Raw genomic sequence first — 17,853 nt, 5'->3', positions numbered from 1 at the left:
AATCAAATTTTGGACAAATATAGCGTGATCAACTATATTTGCCCGAGATTGGACCAACGTATATCGAGGAATGATCGTAGTAAGCAACAAGTCAAACCTTACCAAACCATTACAAGAATCAAACACAAGAATTAAAATATTGTAGGAGTATTTGCGATCTAAACTAGTTTAACTTACATGTTTTGCATGTTTCAACTTTATTCCCTTCTTATAACCCTATTTCTCGTATAGTCAAATGGCTGGATTTCACCACCCTGGCGACCCCTATTTTCCCAACCAAGGCAACGGAGGATGGATCGAAGATGATCCCGAAGAGGACGAGGAACCCATAGAAGTGGGTGATGACTCTGGTACCGACTCAGAGCCGGAAGTTATCGATCCACCACCCATTCAACCTCCCGTCTTTGTAAGGAACTTTCAAGGACCGACTCCCGTCTGGGGAAGTCACCTCCACCATTGGAGCCAACAGCAAAACCTACGCCCTCCTACGACATGTGCCGGGACTTCTATGATTTCCGCGGCGGAGGTTCGGCTGATCGAGCACTCCCGGTAATGGTGGGTAAGTTCGCCAATCAGTCCTATCAGTCTGGAGTTCAAGCTAGTCGACTCCGGGATATCAACGTGGAAGTGCAGGTTCACACTTCTGACATCCGTAGGCTGGACAAGATACAAGACAATGCTCAACTTCAAACCGAAGCATTTCAAGCGCAAATGATTGCAGCCCTCGCCGAACTGAGGGAACAACAAGCTTCTTTTGATAGGCGTCTAATGGAGTCAAAGCAATCAGATGCAGAGTCAAGCTCCAAGCGCAACCTTCGACGCAAGTAGTGCTTGTCAAGGACTCAAGTTTTGTTATAGCTTAGGACATCGGCTAAAAGTCTTTAAATTTCTCGAACTTTGTAATCGGAGACCCTTATAGGGGTCAAATTTTCATGATCGTTGTAACAACTTTTATATTAATATAAGTGACACTATTACTACTATGTTAAGTATTTCGTGCAAACCTTGAATGGTCTTTGTGAATCCAAATACTTGTTTCATACCTTCAGTCTTACAAATAACTCTCATTCTTCTATTTTAAGACTCACACTATCATCTGTTGTTGAACTATAGCGATTTAGTTCATGAGACACATACATTTTCTATTCTATGAAATTCTTATCCTTGCCTTTTCAACCTATAGTTGAAGTGTAACAGCCCAAAATCTCAATATTGCTAAGTTGCATTTTGGGGGTGTTTTAAAGGGGAGACTCGACGAGTTGGAGCCAGACTCGCCGAGTAGGGTCGCGGGTTCACAACTGGACTCGACGAGTCCAGATATGGACTCGGCGAGTCGACGCTGTTCAGCGGAAACCCTAGCCGTTCAGTATTGGGTTGTATATAAGGGTTATTATGCCGTCATTTCACGACTTTTGATCGATTGGGAAGAACCCTAGGCGACTGGGGCGGCTAGAGCAAGCTTGAAGGCCATTGGTGACCTTGAAGGAATTGTGGTGCAAGGAGGAGAAGGGTTTTAGCTAAAGGAACTGCAGGGAGTTCGAGTTCTGAAGTTTGGGGACATGGAAGGTACATCATTCAGGTAATAATTCGGATTACATTCTCCTGTGATTGATGTGTATATAGATTTAGGGTTTATGGAACCCATTTGGAGTCTAGATGGATTATTGTGTTGTTATTCAACATTTATAACCTTGTATTAGGACCCTTAGAGGTCCAGAAGGTCCCATGTTTGTATATTCAAGAATATATGTATCTCAGGAAGCAGTTCGATCGACTGCATGGCGTAGACTCGCCGAGTCGGATGATCAGACTCGGCGAGTAGCTTGAAGATTCACTGGGACTCGCCGAGTTTGTTCTTCAGGCTCGGCGAGTAGAGTCGGGGTGGCCCCGCGATTCTTCCACGAGGACCTCGTCGAGTCAAGAGGGATACTCGACGAGTAGAAAGGGATCATGCAGGACTTGGTGAGGACGACTAGACTCGCCGGGTCGCCAGGGTACTCGCCGAGTCCAGTCGAGATGGCCATTGACCCGAGTTGACCTGTGTGTAACGTTTTAGGGTCAGTTAACGTGGAAGATAGAAGTATTAAAAAGAGATATATGATGAGACAGGGAGCTTGTAGCTCGGAGGATCAAGTGCAAGAGATTTCAGGAGTTGCTATCTTCCAGTGTCCGCGAGGTGAGTCTTCTCACTATACTGTACCCGGAAGGGTTTGACTGTGTGACCGGAAGGTCGGATATGATATGTGATATGTATGCTATATGTGGTAAGTTATTTGTTATATGTGCTATATATGTTATGGGCCGGAAGGCGATTATATTATGGGCCGGAAGGCAATATGTTATGGGCCGGAAGGCGATATGATGTGTGATGGACCGGAAGGTCGGCGTGGGTAAGGCCGGAAGGTTTACCCAGCAGGGACGGAAGTCCCCTGAGACACATGGACCGGAAGGTCGGGCCTGGAAAGGCGTAATTGTGTAAGGTGTATATTGGGGAACTCACTAAGCTTCGTGCTTACAGTATTTATGTTATGTTGTTTCAGGTTCTTTCAGTAACGCGGAATGGCATCGGCTTGATTGTACACACCGAGGAAAGAGTTGTATTTTGGAGGATCCTGGTTGTCTATTCAAATGAAAATGGAACTATGTTTTGTAATTCGAATATGAACAAGATTTTAAACAAGTGTTTTAATATTAAATTGATTATTTAAATGAAAAATTTTGATTTGAAAACCACGGTGTTACAATTGGTATCAGAGCCTTGGTTTGAGGGATTCGGACGCGCCTACGGGTGAGTCTGGACTCAAACTGAGGAATTAAGAAAAGGTTTTCAAATAAATAGTTTTCTAAAAGTGAATAAGAGTTCAAAGAGAAAGCAAGAAAGAGCAGTGTGTACAATCAGCCAGAGTCAAACGGTGATTTCCCAAAATACCCTTACTTTTGTATTATGAAATATCTATTATGCACTTTATGAGACAATATTGCATGCTAGAGACAGGATAGGTATTTCACATCTTAGGACTAGAGTGGCCTGATTTGTGATGCCTTAGTCTAGGGTTTGTTGTTATATGTGCGTTATGCTTTTGTGTGTATGTGATGAGTGAGAGTATCTAGTTAGAACGCACAAGGGGTAAAGCTACGGGGTACAGAGGTACTTCCGAGGATGAGCCGAGAAGGTGGAGCTACCACAGGTGGGGAGTCCTATGTATGCTTCAATGCTCGAATGCTGCTTGCTTTGTGCTTTGTGGAGTTATCGATGATGGGAGTCAGCTACTAAGTGAGTATGACGATACTCAGGAGGTAGAGGGCTGGCATCATTAGGAACTCTTCAGCAGCTGATAGCAAAGGAGTGGGAGGACAGCGGAAGGGACTAGGGAGTAAACCTAGCCAGATGAGTGCGCTGGTAGAGTAGAGGATTTCGCTGGAAAGCGAGCACGCGCGATGAGATGGGTGAAAGAGCAGGTTTATCAGCTACTTAGGAACTCTGGGATGGTCCGTGTAGAAAGTATGGGTAGATGTGGCAGGTAGTATGGGCCCGTACTACTGAAAGCAGAGGACCCATACTTGATACAGGGGGCATCCTAAAGGTCCTAAGGAGCAGATTGAGGGGTGATGTTATGGTTCGGATACCATACATCGGAGCGGATACAGAGTGATGTTATGGTCCGGGCACCATACATCGGAACAGATTGAGATAGATGTTGTGGTCCGAGTGCTATACATTGGAGCAGATTGAGGAGTGGTGCTATGGTTCAGGTACCATACACTGAAGCATGTTGAGGAGGGATGTCATGGGATGAGTACCATGGTTCGTAGTGGATGATGCTTGTGGCTATCTTGTTATCCGGTTATGACCGATGAGGTAGAGATTGGACGCTATGGGTTTCAGGCCTGTAGACCATGATTGAGTACAGAGAGGCGTTCCTCGAGGGGAAAGACAAGTGCCTATCAGAGTATTTTGGTAAGAGTCAAAGACAGGGGAGAATTTCAGTTGAGTCGAGCAATCAGACGACAGAGGAGAGGTCACCTTTTGGGTGGGTAGTGTCATTTATGCTCCTGTGCAAGACGCGAGAGGTCTGGTGTTTCAGTTGTGGATTTGGGAGTACACCCTGCAGGTAGTTATCGATAATGACTTCCCTCAGAGCATCAGGTAGCGGGTGTACCACGAGACAGAGATTTACCGTGAACAGACAGTCAGTTGGGGCTGAGGTAGTTGAGAACCACACCACACCTAATTGAGAATAACAGGTTGGGTTATAGTGGTAGTAGTGAAGAGTTCAGACGAGCTTTGCAGTGCGGAGAGTGGTCGTCTATGTTGAGAGTAAGTCCCTGTTCTTGGGACAAATCCGACGTTGGATACGGATTGATGAGTTGAGATGAGAGGAACGATGATGCTGCGGTGCACTCTACGAGCCAGATATGTTATCGAGCAGTGCAGGTGCTTAGTATTAGATCAGTATGGGATTTGGAACGATTAGAGGCAGCCGTGATGAGAAGTTCTTGAAGAGTTAGCTAGAGGTTCAGAGTATAGGGGTTGATTGAATTCATAAGGGGAGGGACTATCGGGTGTTGCACAGCACTTTACTGGGGCAGGTACGATTTCGCTGGTGAAAGATAGTCGTGGGTTGATTGTATACTAATTGGTGTTGGTTCGAACCCTAGTGGGGGAGAACCGGGTGCAGTATGTAAGAAAGCAAGAATTGTCAGGAGTAGTAATAAGTGGAGTATAGAGATGCAGTAGGAAAGCATGAGACCATAGGTGTCGATGATCGAGTAAAAAGGGGTTACATCGGAGCTTGCGGGTCCGGTGGTGCATGCCGCAAGTGCGGAAAGGAGGGGCACTGTGCACGGGATTGTTGGCAGTCAGTGCCAATTCGGGATTTGAGGAGGACAGGATGGAGCGGAGCCCCAGAGGGCTCAGGGTCGTGTTTATCTACGTGCGACAGAGGGAGACGGAGCAGTGCCAGAGGCAACTGCGGGTATGATGCTTTCATGATGTCTTAATTGTCTTGCATTGATTTGGCGTATTGTTTGTGTTGGTATCTTGTATGGATTTCGATGCGGTATTCGTTGTTTCGCGGGTCTGGCATGGTTATGGATTGGTGCTTCAGGTTTTCGCTTTGGCATTCGTTATTCCCTGATGGTTGGGTATGGTTATAATTTGTGTTTTAGTGTCAGTAGTCTTGTGCGGTTTTCGATGTGGTGTTCATCCTTTGGGCAGATTGTGAGTTTGGTTATGGGTTATTGTCGAGGATTCCTTTGGTTATCGTTCGTGGGGGGTTGTTAGGGGAGATGCGGCACTGGGTTGATTGTCGGGTAGCATCTACAGTCGTGGAGTGGATGATTGAAGGACTAGATTCTTGTGAGTGGGTTGATCAGGGAGGAGGTGTGTTTTGCTGAGGGTTGCTTGTGCTTGTGGGAAGCAGTCAGTGTGTAATTGTTATCTTTGTACAGGATTGTTCTGTAAGGTCGTTAATGACGATCGGTGGCAGTTAGTCAGTGCTTTAGTGGGGGGAGAATTAGAAAATTCTCCGGGAGATCGATGAGTATATGAGGGTGCTTAGCTGCCGGGATTCAGCAGTGTTTGTCAGCGCAGAGTATAGGCCGACGAGAGCGAGTGTCGGGTATGCGGGGTGGGATACAGACCTAGGGCATTCGATTGTGGAGGCCTGAGAGAAGGCCGGGATCAAGCTTGAGTAAGTAACCGGGGTTATGTGATCAGAGTATTGGTATGTTTGAGGTACGTGATGGGTTGTACTGCGTTAATCCCACGGGATTTATGTTGTGCATGTTTCTAGAGTTGGAACCGGAAGGTTCCCAGAGTTCGAACCTGAGGGTTCGCAGAGTTGGGTGTACGGACCCACAGAGATATAGCCTCGAGTGGCTAGTATGTGTTATGAGAGTCGGTCCAGTCATGCTGGAGACTCTGTTGGTATTGCTGGATCAGTTTGAGATTACGGATGGTGTATGTGCAGTGTGATTACATTGGAAGGTCGGGCCCCGGGATTGGCGATCTTGTTTAGCTGAGGCAGTGATCTTGATGAGTGGAGAGAGTGCATGAGATTGAGAGCCCCTGCAATGAGAACCAGAGTATGTGGATAGCGGTTACGCAAAAAGGGTGGTGTCGCTTGGGGCAAGCACCGTGGCACCGGTTGGAGTGGCATTATGGCCAAGAGGGTTCCTTGGAAAAAGGAAAAGAGGAAGGTGTGTAACTCCGAAGGGGTGCAAGTTCACGAAAGTGAAAGCTGCAGAGCAGAATTATGGTTAGAGTATTTCAAGTATGGTTTCGAGCATCGTGTTTGCGGCAGTGAAGTAGGAACCCATCCGGGTTGGGATGACTGACGAGACTCAAAAAGGATGCAAGGGAATAGAGAATCTTGAATTCTCAGTGTGATTCTGATCAGGGTATAGGACGGATATTAGTGGTTCGTCTTGGGAGATGTTCGAGGATATCATCAGTGAATCGGGTTTTTCAACCTGCGAGTGTTGGGACTAGTTCAGTATGTGTATGTGATGGCAAGAGGGAACTTGTGAGAGTTGATCTGAGAGGGAGAACGGATCTCTCAGTCGGTCCGGAATGGGCAAAGTGGGCTTTGGATCGGGGATCCGGTGGTTCAGGGCTTCCTAACCCTTATGGGTTGAGTGATCGTTGAGATTTGGAGCAGAGTGCATCTTGGGTAATTTCCGATTACAGAGAGTGATGAGCAGTTCAGAGTTCGTACTTTAGTTGACAAAGCAGACTCAGCAGGTTAAAGAGAGCTAGTGATCGTCTAGAGTTAACAGGAAAGTTATGCAGGCAGACGCCGCTGCGAGCATGTGATTCAGGTCGGCGACTTCGTATTTCTGACGGGGTGTTTCGATTTAGGAAGAGGGGTAAATGGGGGGGCCCGGTATGTTGGGTCTTTTCGTGAAGGTGCGAAGGTAGGAAGGGTGGCCTATCGTTTGGAGCTGACAACGGAATTGGGACAGATCCATGACACTTGTATGTGTCGCAATTAAAGAGGCGTATAGCAGATGAGTCAGCAGTGGTTCTTCTAGAGAACGATTAGGTGGATGCGAGCCTGTGCTACGCCGAGAGGCCAGTGGCCGTCGGAGATCGGAAGATCAAGGTTCTGAGGAACAAGGAGGTACCTCTGGTATTGGTTCAGTAGCGGCCTCGAGAGAGATCGGTAGTGTCTAGGGAAGCCGAATCGTGAGATGCGGGAGCAGCAGCCAGAGGTATTTTCAGAGTGAGACTTCGAGGGCGAAGTCTAATTCTAGTGGGGGAGAATTGTAACAACCCAAAATCTCAATATTGCTAAGTTGCATTTTGGGGGTGTTTTAAAGGGGAGACTCGACGAGTTGGAGCCAGACTCGCCGAGTAGGGTCGCAGGTTTGGTCGCGGGTTCACGACTGGACTCGACGAGTCCAGATATGGACTCGGCGAGTCGACGCTGTTCAGCGGAAACCCTATCCGTTCAGTATTGGGTTGTATATAAGGGTTATTATGCCGTCATTTCACGACTTTTGATCGATTGGGAAGAACCCTAGGCGACTGGGGCGGCTAGAGCAAGCTTGAAGGCCATTGGTGACCTTGAAGGAATTGTGGTGCAAGGAGGAGAAGGGTTTTAGCTAAAGGAACTGCAGGGAGTTCGAGTTCTGAAGTTTGGGGACATGGAAGGTACATCATTCAGGTAATAATTCGGATTACATTCTCCTGTGATTGATGTGTATATAGATTTAGGGTTTATGGAACCCATTTGGAGTCTAGATGGATTATTGTGTTGTTATTCAACATTTATAACCTTGTATTAGGACCCTTAGAGGTCCAGAAGGTCCCATGTTTGTATATTCAAGAATATATGTATCTCAGGAAGCAGTTCGATCGACTGCATGGCGTAGACTCGCCGAGTCAGATGATCAGACTCGGCGAGTAGCTTGAAGATTCACTGGGACTCGCCGAGTTTGTTCTTCAGGCTCGGCGAGTAGAGTCGGGTGGCCCCGCGATTCTTCCACGAGGACCTCGTCGAGTCAAGAGGGATACTCGACGAGTAGAAAGGGATCATGCAGGAATTGGTGAGGACGACTAGACTCGCCGAGTCGCCAGGGTACTCGCCGAGTCCAGTCGAGATGGCCATTGACCCGAGTTGACCTGTGTGTAACGTTTTAGGGTCAGTTAACGTGGAAGATAGAAGTATTAAAATGAGATATATGATGAGACAGAGAGCTTGTAGCTCGGAGGATCAAGTGCAAGAGATTTCAGGAGTTGCTATCTTCCAGTGTCCGCGAGGTGAGTCTTCTCACTATACTGTACCCGGAAGGGTTTGACTGTGTGACCGGAAGGTCGGATATGATATGTGATATGTATGCTATATGTGGTAAGTTATTTGTTATATGTGCTATGTATGTTATGGGCCGGAAGGCGATTATATTATGGGCCGGAAGGCAATATGTTATGGGCCGGAAGGCGATATGATGTGTGATGGACCGGAAGGTCGGCGTGGGTAAGGCCGGAAGGTTTACCCAGCAGGGACGGAAGTCCCCTGAGACACATGGACCGGAAGGTCGGGCCTGGAAAGGCGTAATTGTGTAAGGTGTATATTGGGGAACTCACTAAGCTTCGTGCTTACAGTATTTATGTTATGTTGTTTCAGGTTCTTTCAGTAACGCGGAATGGCATCGGCTTGATTGTACACACCGAGGAAAGAGTTGTATTTTGGAGGATCCTGGTTGTCTATTCAAATGAAAATGGAACTATGTTTTGTAATTCGAATATGAACAAGATTTTAAACAAGTGTTTTAATATTAAATTGATTATTTAAATGAAAAATTTTGATTTGAAAACCACGGTGTTACATGAAGGATGCCTCCACGTAGGAATCCAAGGCGAAACAACGGTGAGGAAGCACCTGTACCACCACCACCTCCACCACCCCAATTTGATGTTGTAATGTTTCAAGCAGCAGTCACCGCAGCGGTGGCAGCTGCCACGTCACAGATCAATAACTCGAGTACTAATGGCTCGGGATCTGGCACACACCTATAAGGACTTCACTAATGCCAAGCCCCGGATGTTTTATGGAACTGGTGGTGTGATGGCCCTGAGGCAGTGGATTGAAAGGACGGAGGCAGTCTTTGAAATCTGCTCCTGTCCCGAGCACAGCAAGGTCAAATTTGCAACTTTCACCCTTCTTGATAAAGCTTTAACTTGGTGGAATGGCCACGTTAAAGTACTTACCCTGATCGTGGCAAACTCCATAAGCTGGGAGAGCCTGAAGGCCATGATGATGAGAGAATACTGCCCACGGGGAGAGATTCAAAAGCTTGAACATGAGCTATGGACTCTTGGAATGGTTGGTACCGACATCGCTACTTATACCAACAGATTCTGCGAGCTGGCAATCCTTTGTCCAGATATGATTGCTCCCGAGAGCAAGAAAATAGAAAGGTACATCTGGGGACTGACGCCCCAAATGCGATCAAGCGTGTTAGCTTCTAAACCTGACACCTTTGAAAGTGCTAAGGAACTGGCACAATCTCTGATTGACTACGGAGGTCATCAGAACTCAACCACTTCTGCACCAGCACCACAGAAAGGAAACAAAAACAACAAGAATAACTACAACAACAACAACAACAACAACAATGGCAGAAAGAGAGTGTGGAATAAAGGGAAGGGTGGGTCTTCCCAAGAATCCGCAAAGAAACAACTGGTTTCAGTGAATGCTGCCACTGTACCTACTACAGCTCCTATAAATACCTACCCAACAAAGCCTTATGTAGGTAACCTCCCAAAGTGCACCAAATGCAATTACCACCACCATGGACCTTGTCGAGAAATGTAGTGCGCCAACTGCAAAAGGAAAGGACACACAGCCCGTTTCTGCAAGGAACCCGCAAAGCCGATCACTCAAGTTCCCGGTGCGGGTGTAGGGCAGGCTTGCTACGGTTGTGGCGAGGTGGGCCACTACAAGAGGAACTGTCCTAAGGCAGCAGGCACCGGAGGTGTGGGACGAGTTTTGGCAATAGGCCACGACGAAGCTGTAGCTGAGCCAACTATAGTTGCTGGTACGTTCCTTCTCGATAATTCATATGCATGCATATTATTCGATAGTGGAGCGGAGAGAAGCTTCGTGAGTCAAAACTTTATTAATTTACTTAAACCTAAACCTAGCAAGTTAAAAAAATCATTCACTGTAGAGATGGCCAATGGAAAAACCGAAAACACTAATTGCATATTCATGGGCTGTACGTTAACTTTAGACGGCCATTCTTTCCCAATCAATCTCATGCCTGTCCAAATTAAAAGTTTCGACGTCATAGTCGGCATGGATTGGTCGAGTCTTCTTCGCGCCGACATCATGTGCTTTGAGAAAGCAGTCCGTCTTAATCTCCCTAACAACGAAACATTAGTTATCTACGGCGACAAATCTAGTACAAACCTTCGCATCATTTCGTGCATCCAAGCTCGAAAGTACTTACGGAAGGATTGTCGAGCATTCCTAGCGCACATCGTTGATACAAGTCAAGAACTGAAGGACATCAAGAGCATCTCGGTAGTACGCGACTTTCCCGATATCTTTCCAGAAGAACTACCAGGATTACCACCGCAACGCCAAGTCGAGTTCAGAATCGACTTAGTTCCAGGAGCTACCCAAGTAGCGAAGTCGCCTTACCGTCTCGCACCAGCAGAGATGCAGGAACTTTCCAGTCAACTTAATGAACTCCTTCAAAAAGGGTTCATAAGACCAAGTTTCTCACCTTGGGGAGCACTTGTCTTGTTTGTAAAGAAGAAAGACGGATCGTTCCGTATGTGCATCGACTACAGAGAACTGAACAAACTTACTGTCAAGAACCGCTATCCTCTACCCCGTATCGACGACCTATTCGATCAACTTCAAGGGGCGAACTACTTCTCAAAAATAGACCTACGGTCCGGATATCACCAATTACGAGTTCTAGAGGGGGGCATTCCAAAGACAGCTTTCCGAACTCGTTATGGACACTACGAATTTGTAGTGATGCCGTTCGGATTAACCAATGCACCAGCAGTATTTATGGACCTAATGAATAGGGTATGCCGCCCTTACTTGGATCAGTTCGTCATCGTCTTTATCGATGATATACTTATCTACTCTCGAAGTGAGGAAGAGCATAGCCAGCACCTACGAAGAGTCCTAGAAACACTGCGAACGGAGAAACTCTATGCGAAGTTCTCTAAATGCGAATTTTGGATTCGAAGAGTCGAATTTTTAGGCCACGTAGTTAGCAAGAAAGGTATACACGTGGACCCCTCCAAAATTAAGGCTATTGAGAACTGGTCGGCACCAAAGACACCTACAGAAATTCGTCAATTTCTAGGCCTAGCTGGCTACTATCGTAGATTCATAAAGAACTTTTCGAGCATTGCGAAACCTCTTACTACATTAACCCAGAAAGGTGTGGCCTTTGACTGGGAAGCGAAACAAGAGAAGGCATTCCAGACACTAAAGCAGGCCTTGTGCACCGCACCGATACTATCCCTCCCCGATGGGATAGAAGACTTCGTAGTGTATTGCGATGCGTCAAATCAAGGACTTGGTTGTGTTCTTATGCAGAGAGGGAAGGTTATCGCTTATGCCTCCCGACAGCTTAAGACACACGAAGTGAACTATACGACACACGATCTTGAGTTAGGAGCAGTGGTATTTGCTCTGAAGATCTGGAGGCACTACTTATACGGAACAAAGAGTACTATTTTCACCGATCACAAGAGCCTTCAACACATTTTCGATCAAAAGGAACTCAACATGCGACAACGACGATGGGTTGAGTTACTGAATGACTACGAATTTGAAATTCGTTATCATCCTGGCAAGGCCAACGTAGTAGCTGACGCCCTCAGTCGAAAGGAATACACTGGTCAGAGGGTCAAATCTCTGACCATGGCTATCCATTCCCACTTATCCACACAAATTAAGGAGGCACAGATGGAAGCTTTGCAACCTGAAAATGTGGCAGGTGAATCCCTGCGAGGAATGGAGAAGAATCTAGAAGTCAAGGGTGGCGGAGCCTACTATCTCATGGACCGAATCTGGACCCCGAAACATGGTGGTTTCAGAAACGTAGTCATGACCGAGGCTCACAACTCAAGATATTCCGTTCACCCGGGTTCAGATAAAATGTATCTGGATCTTAAGAAACTGTACTGGTGGCCTAACATGAAAGCATAAATTGCTACCTTCGTGAGTAAATGTCTTACTTGCGCTAAGGTTAAGGTCGAGTATCAGAAACCGTCAGGATTACTAAAACAACCAGAGATACCAGAATGGAAATGGGAGCGGATTACTATGGACTTCATAACCAAGTTACCCAAGACGACAAGTGGACTCGATACCATATGGGTCATTGTCGACAGATTGACCAAATCCGCGCATTTCCTATCCATCAAGGAGACTGACAAAATGGAGAAGCTTACAAGAACTTACTTAGGGGAAGTAGTGCGACTGCATGGTGTTCCGATATCCATTATCTCCGATCGAGATAGTAGATTCACTTCAAGATTCTGGCAGTCACTACAAAGTTCCTTGGGAACTAGGCTAGACATGAGTACAGCCTACCACCCACAAACAGACGGACAAAGTGAGAGAACAATACAAACTTTAGAAGATATGCTGAGAGCCTGTGTGATTGACTTTGGAAAGGCATGGGATATTCATTTACCCCTTGTCGAATTTTCATACAACAATAGTTATCATACAAGCATAAAGGCTGCTCCGTTTGAAGCCCTCTACGGTCGAAAGTGCAGATCCCCTCTGTGCTGGACTGAAGTTGGCGATACCCAGTTAGCTAGAGGAAGAGTTCCTGAAAGCACTCTCACCGGTCCGGAAATCATACGAGAAACGACAGAGAAGATCGTTCAGATTCGTGAACGATTCAAAGCCTCTAGAGACCGACAGAAAAGCTACGCTGACCAAAGGAGGATACCTTTGGAATTCCAGGTAGGAGACCACGTCTTATTAAAGGTCTCACCGTGGAAGGGTTTAATATGATTTTGAAAGCGTGGGAAACTAAATCCAAGATACATAGGGCCTTTCGAGATCCTTGCCAGAATCGGCCCTGTGGCTTACAAGGTTAACCTACCGCGCGAACTTAGTAACATCCATCCAACCTTCCACGTCTCAAACTTGAAAAAGTGTCTGTCCGACGAGACTCTTGTTATTCCACTTGACGAGATCGAGATCAACGAGAGCCTCAACTTTGTGGAAGAACCAGTAGAAATCATGGACCGAGAGGTAAAACAAACAAAGCAAAGTCGCATACCCATCGTGAAGGTTCGCTGGAACGCCAAGCGAGACCTGAATTCACATGGGAACGCGAAGATCAGACGAAACAAAAGTACCCTCATCTCTTTCATGTTCACTAGTATCTTTACTACTTTAAATTTCGGGACGAAATTCTCTCTAATGGGGGGATGATGTGACAACCCGATATTTCAACTCTTTGTAATGACCAAAAAGGGTCAAGTATTGTAACCACTGTTGAGTAATAAAATTTACTTTCATAATAAAATGTACAAATAGTTCTATTTAATTTCCTTCTATGTTTAAATGTCTTTGAACCATGATCGTACGTGAAAAGAACGCCCAAATCCGACTTCATATAGCGAAGTTATGATTTTTCCAAGTTCGGCTTAGCAACAGACAGCTAAAAACTCGAATCGGAGATCGAGCGACTTTTGGCCGGAATGACCTAAACGAGAATCGAAGGTCTTGACAATGGTATTTCAACGGTAAAAAGTCTGGCAAAAACCGACGTCAGATAAAAAAGTTATGAATTTTTGAAGAAATTCCTTAAACACGATGAGTTATAAAATAAATAATAAAAATAATTTCGGAATTTGCCAACGGAATCTAAACGAAAGTTGTAGAGCGTAGTCTCACCTACGCGTGGATATAAAGACCATCGAAAACGGAGTTCGTATGAAGAAGATATGAACTTTTGAAGTTTATTAAATAAATTATATATTTATTTAATTCAAACTTCAAGCATTATCCGAAGAGGAGTCAGTGTCCTCATCCGAGGTACGCGCTGCGTACTCGTATATGCCCTGCGTACCCGAGAGACTTGGCCTCTGATCATCCACGTCGCCCTATCCGAGGCGTCCGACCCATCCGACCCGCTGTCCCATCCGACCCGCCTTCCCATCCGCCCCCGAACGTTTCCGCCGTTCAGGTTTGGGGGTGTGACAGAAATCCCCCCCCCTAAAAGTGTTTAAAAAGCATTTAAAGTGTGGTTGTAGGGGTATGAACTCGCTTGATAGCTTGAAGAAAGCGAGATGAAAACCGAGCAGAACTTCTACTCGAGAAAGCGGATTTCTCGGGATTCTAGGGAATCTCAGGAGCGTAAAACTTCCTTTCAAACTTGGATATGAAAACCGAGCCCTTGGGATGACTCGGAGGGTTGAAACGCATAGCTTCGGTTCGAGAAAGGAAGGAAATTAGCAAATATGGCCGACACCTTCGCATCCGTTTTATAGGGCCTGGGTGTACGCTCGTACGCGGGGCGTACGAGACGTCATGGCTTACCGCATCCTCGGAAGAAGCATTGAAGCGACGTGGACAATCCGGAGCCTAGCATCTGAGTACGCGGGGTGTACGACGGTACGCTGGGCGTACGAGGGATCAGACCGCTGACTCGTTCTTCGGATAATACCGGGGTTTAATTAAATTTATATTTTTATTATTTAGCAAACTTCTAAAATTCATATCTTCATCATACGAACTCCGCTTTCAATGTTCTTTATATCCACGCGAAGGTGAAACTACGATCTACAACTTTTGTTTAGACTCCGTCGACAAATTTCGAAATTATTTTTATTATTTATTTTTAAAATGTCGTGATTAAGGAATTTCTTTAGAAATTCATAACTTCTTTATCTAACATCGGTTTTTCCAGACTTTTTACCGTTGAATTACCATTGTCGAGACCTTCGATTCTCGTTTAGGTCATTCCGGCGAAAAGTTGCTCGATCTTCGATTCGAGTTTTTAGCTGCCTACTGTTATATTCGTAACTTAGAATGGTCATAACTTCTTCGTTATAACTTGGATTTGTGTGTTCTTTATATGTATGAAAACCTTGTTACGATATCTACCACTTAGTATATTTAATTACGGTTTTATAAAAGTTTAAATTTTGACCTGAATGCATTAAGTGACCGGAATTGAACGGACTGTTATCGTACGTACTAATTAAATAACTTCATATTAATATATTATAACTTGCAATATATTAATAAACATATGTGTATAACTCTCATAAAATTATCCATAAATAGTTTGGATGAAATGCAACCCAAATGGACCATGCCGGGTCGGGTCAAGTATATACCAAATAAGTTATGGACTTAGACACCTTATCCAACAGACTCCCACTTGGATAAGTCAAATAACTATATTTGCGTATGTTACTTCAGGAACCAACCAGCAATCGTAGCTCTCGAAAACTCTATTGAACTATGAAGGGCCATTTTAGATAAGTTACCATATACTCCTCTGTTCTCATGATATCAGCCGGACAAATACATGGAACAACGTCGTACTTATTGTCCAGCAGTTTGTTTCCCGATTTTCGATTTGTTTGACAAAGAACTTAATCGAACACATCAATTTTAGTTCTGACCGGCCGGTACATAGGTCACAACAAAATCATCGAGGGGCCCAGATATCGCTTCTATTTCTAGAAGGAACAGATAAACTTCGACTCATATGCTTGTTCTACTACTTGTTGAATTGTACACAAAGGCACGTTTTATAACATCAAGTTACTGATGCGTTTACGTGCAATCTGTCGCACCCCAAAACCACGAACGGCGGAAACGTTCAGGGGTGGAGGACGTCATGTACAGTATCACAACAGTGTAATATAATAAACAAGCAACAACATCATCCATTGCATTATAAGTAGAATTTTAATACATGTGTGTTATTTCATAATGTACAACAATAATATGAATAATCAAAATAAGGCGAGTCTTGTCTGTGCTCCATCTTCTCAAAAACCTGACCACCGCACCTGTCTAACTGATGACCAGAGAATTCAAGTTATTTTGAAACCGAGTATCATCTTTAAAGCTGGTGAGTTCATAAGTATTTACGTGATATTGTCCTGTTTTGGAATGTTGTTAAGAATGTTGTATAAATCCTTAAATAGAACAGTTGATATAAGTATGAAATGTGATCTTCTACCAAGACCCGAATGTTTAGTTATGACCAAGTAAAATGATTGGTTTTCCCTTCTATTGACTAGTACTAAGAGTACTTAGTCTAACTCATCGTTTATGTGAATATATCACAAAATAAAGTAAAATAGGAAGATGATATGATAGTCTTCTACCAAGACCCTAATGTTTTGTTATGACTAAGTAGTCTTCTACCAAAACTCGAATGTTCTATTATGACTAAGTAGTCTTCTACCAAGACTCGAATGTTCTGTTATGACTAAGTAGTCTTCTACCAAGACTCGAATGTTCTGTTATGACTAAGTAGTCTTCTACTAAGACTCGAATGTTCTGTTATGACTAAGTAGTCTTCTACCAAGACTCGAATGTTCTGTTATGACTAAATAGTCTTCTACCAAGACTCGAATGTTCTGTTATGACTAAGTAATATGATAGCTTTTCCTTTTCTGTTGACTAATACTAGAGTACTTAGTCTAACTCATCGTTTATGTCAAAGTATCACAAAATAAAGTAAACAGGAAAAATATAATCATGTAAGTGTTATTGTCTTGGGTTACCAGGACAAACACGACATCGCCGAAGCGAATGATAGACCTTATGGAACATCCGAAGAGTGTCCCCTCATCCTCTGTAGCGGCAGCAGGGTGGAGGGAGGGTTAGTCCCCGTATCGATCTCTTAGTACAGATCGTCAACCTAATGATCCTTCGAAGATTCACATCTCATCCACTGTTGCAACAGTGGACAGAGGGATGGTTAGTCCCGTCACTGACTACTAAGTAAGTAACAACCTTAGACATCCGTAGATGTTCATCGACCACTGGTGCTAATCAGTGGGATTCGGAATGGTAAGTCCCGCCGAATCATCCCATTGAACTGGGACAGGAAAGATAATTTACACAGTAAATACTAATAAATTATCCTCGTAATTCTAAGTACAAGTATCCAGGTTAGTAAATACAGGATAATGCACCTAAGTAACAGTCTTCCTATATGGTATTCATGTAAGTGTGTTCATGTAACAGGTAAGTATATGTAAGCATATTCATGTATCAGGTAATCCTAAGTAAGTGTACTCATATATCATGTAAGGTATTGGTATAGACTCATGAATGAACTGACTCTTGTGTGATTCCTTGTAATAGTAATGGTGTTTGATATCTTCTGAGTATCCCTATGATAGCTATCTGGAAGGTAATTGGTCGTTTACGTAGGTTTAGGCACTCTTGCTACCCAAGAGTATTGGAAACTAATTGAAGGGTGAAAACTGTAATCTCTAACATATATATGAACATATGCGCATAAGTATAGTTTGACTCAAGAAGGTAAATAATGGTTTTGCAAGATATCTAGGAGTTTTGAACAATAATTAAGAATGACTTGATGTCATTTTAATAAACATTTCAAAACTAATACTTTTGTTATCAAGGTATTTTAAGATAGAAAACCACTGTAACACCCAGAATTTCCAAAAATAAAATTTTCATTTAATTAATCACTTTAATATTAAAAACACTTGTTTAAAATCTTATTCACATTCAAATTACAAACGTAGTTTCATTTCCGTTATAAAAGAAGACCAGGATACTCCAAAACACAATTCTTTCTTCGGTGTGTACAATCGAACCGTTGCCATCCCGCGTTACTGTGAGAACCTGA

This window comes from Lactuca sativa, chromosome 8, assembly GCF_002870075.4.
Source record: "Lactuca sativa cultivar Salinas chromosome 8, Lsat_Salinas_v11, whole genome shotgun sequence".
Classification (NCBI taxonomy): domain Eukaryota; kingdom Viridiplantae; phylum Streptophyta; class Magnoliopsida; order Asterales; family Asteraceae; genus Lactuca; species Lactuca sativa.
This window is presented reverse-complemented; position numbering follows the sequence as displayed.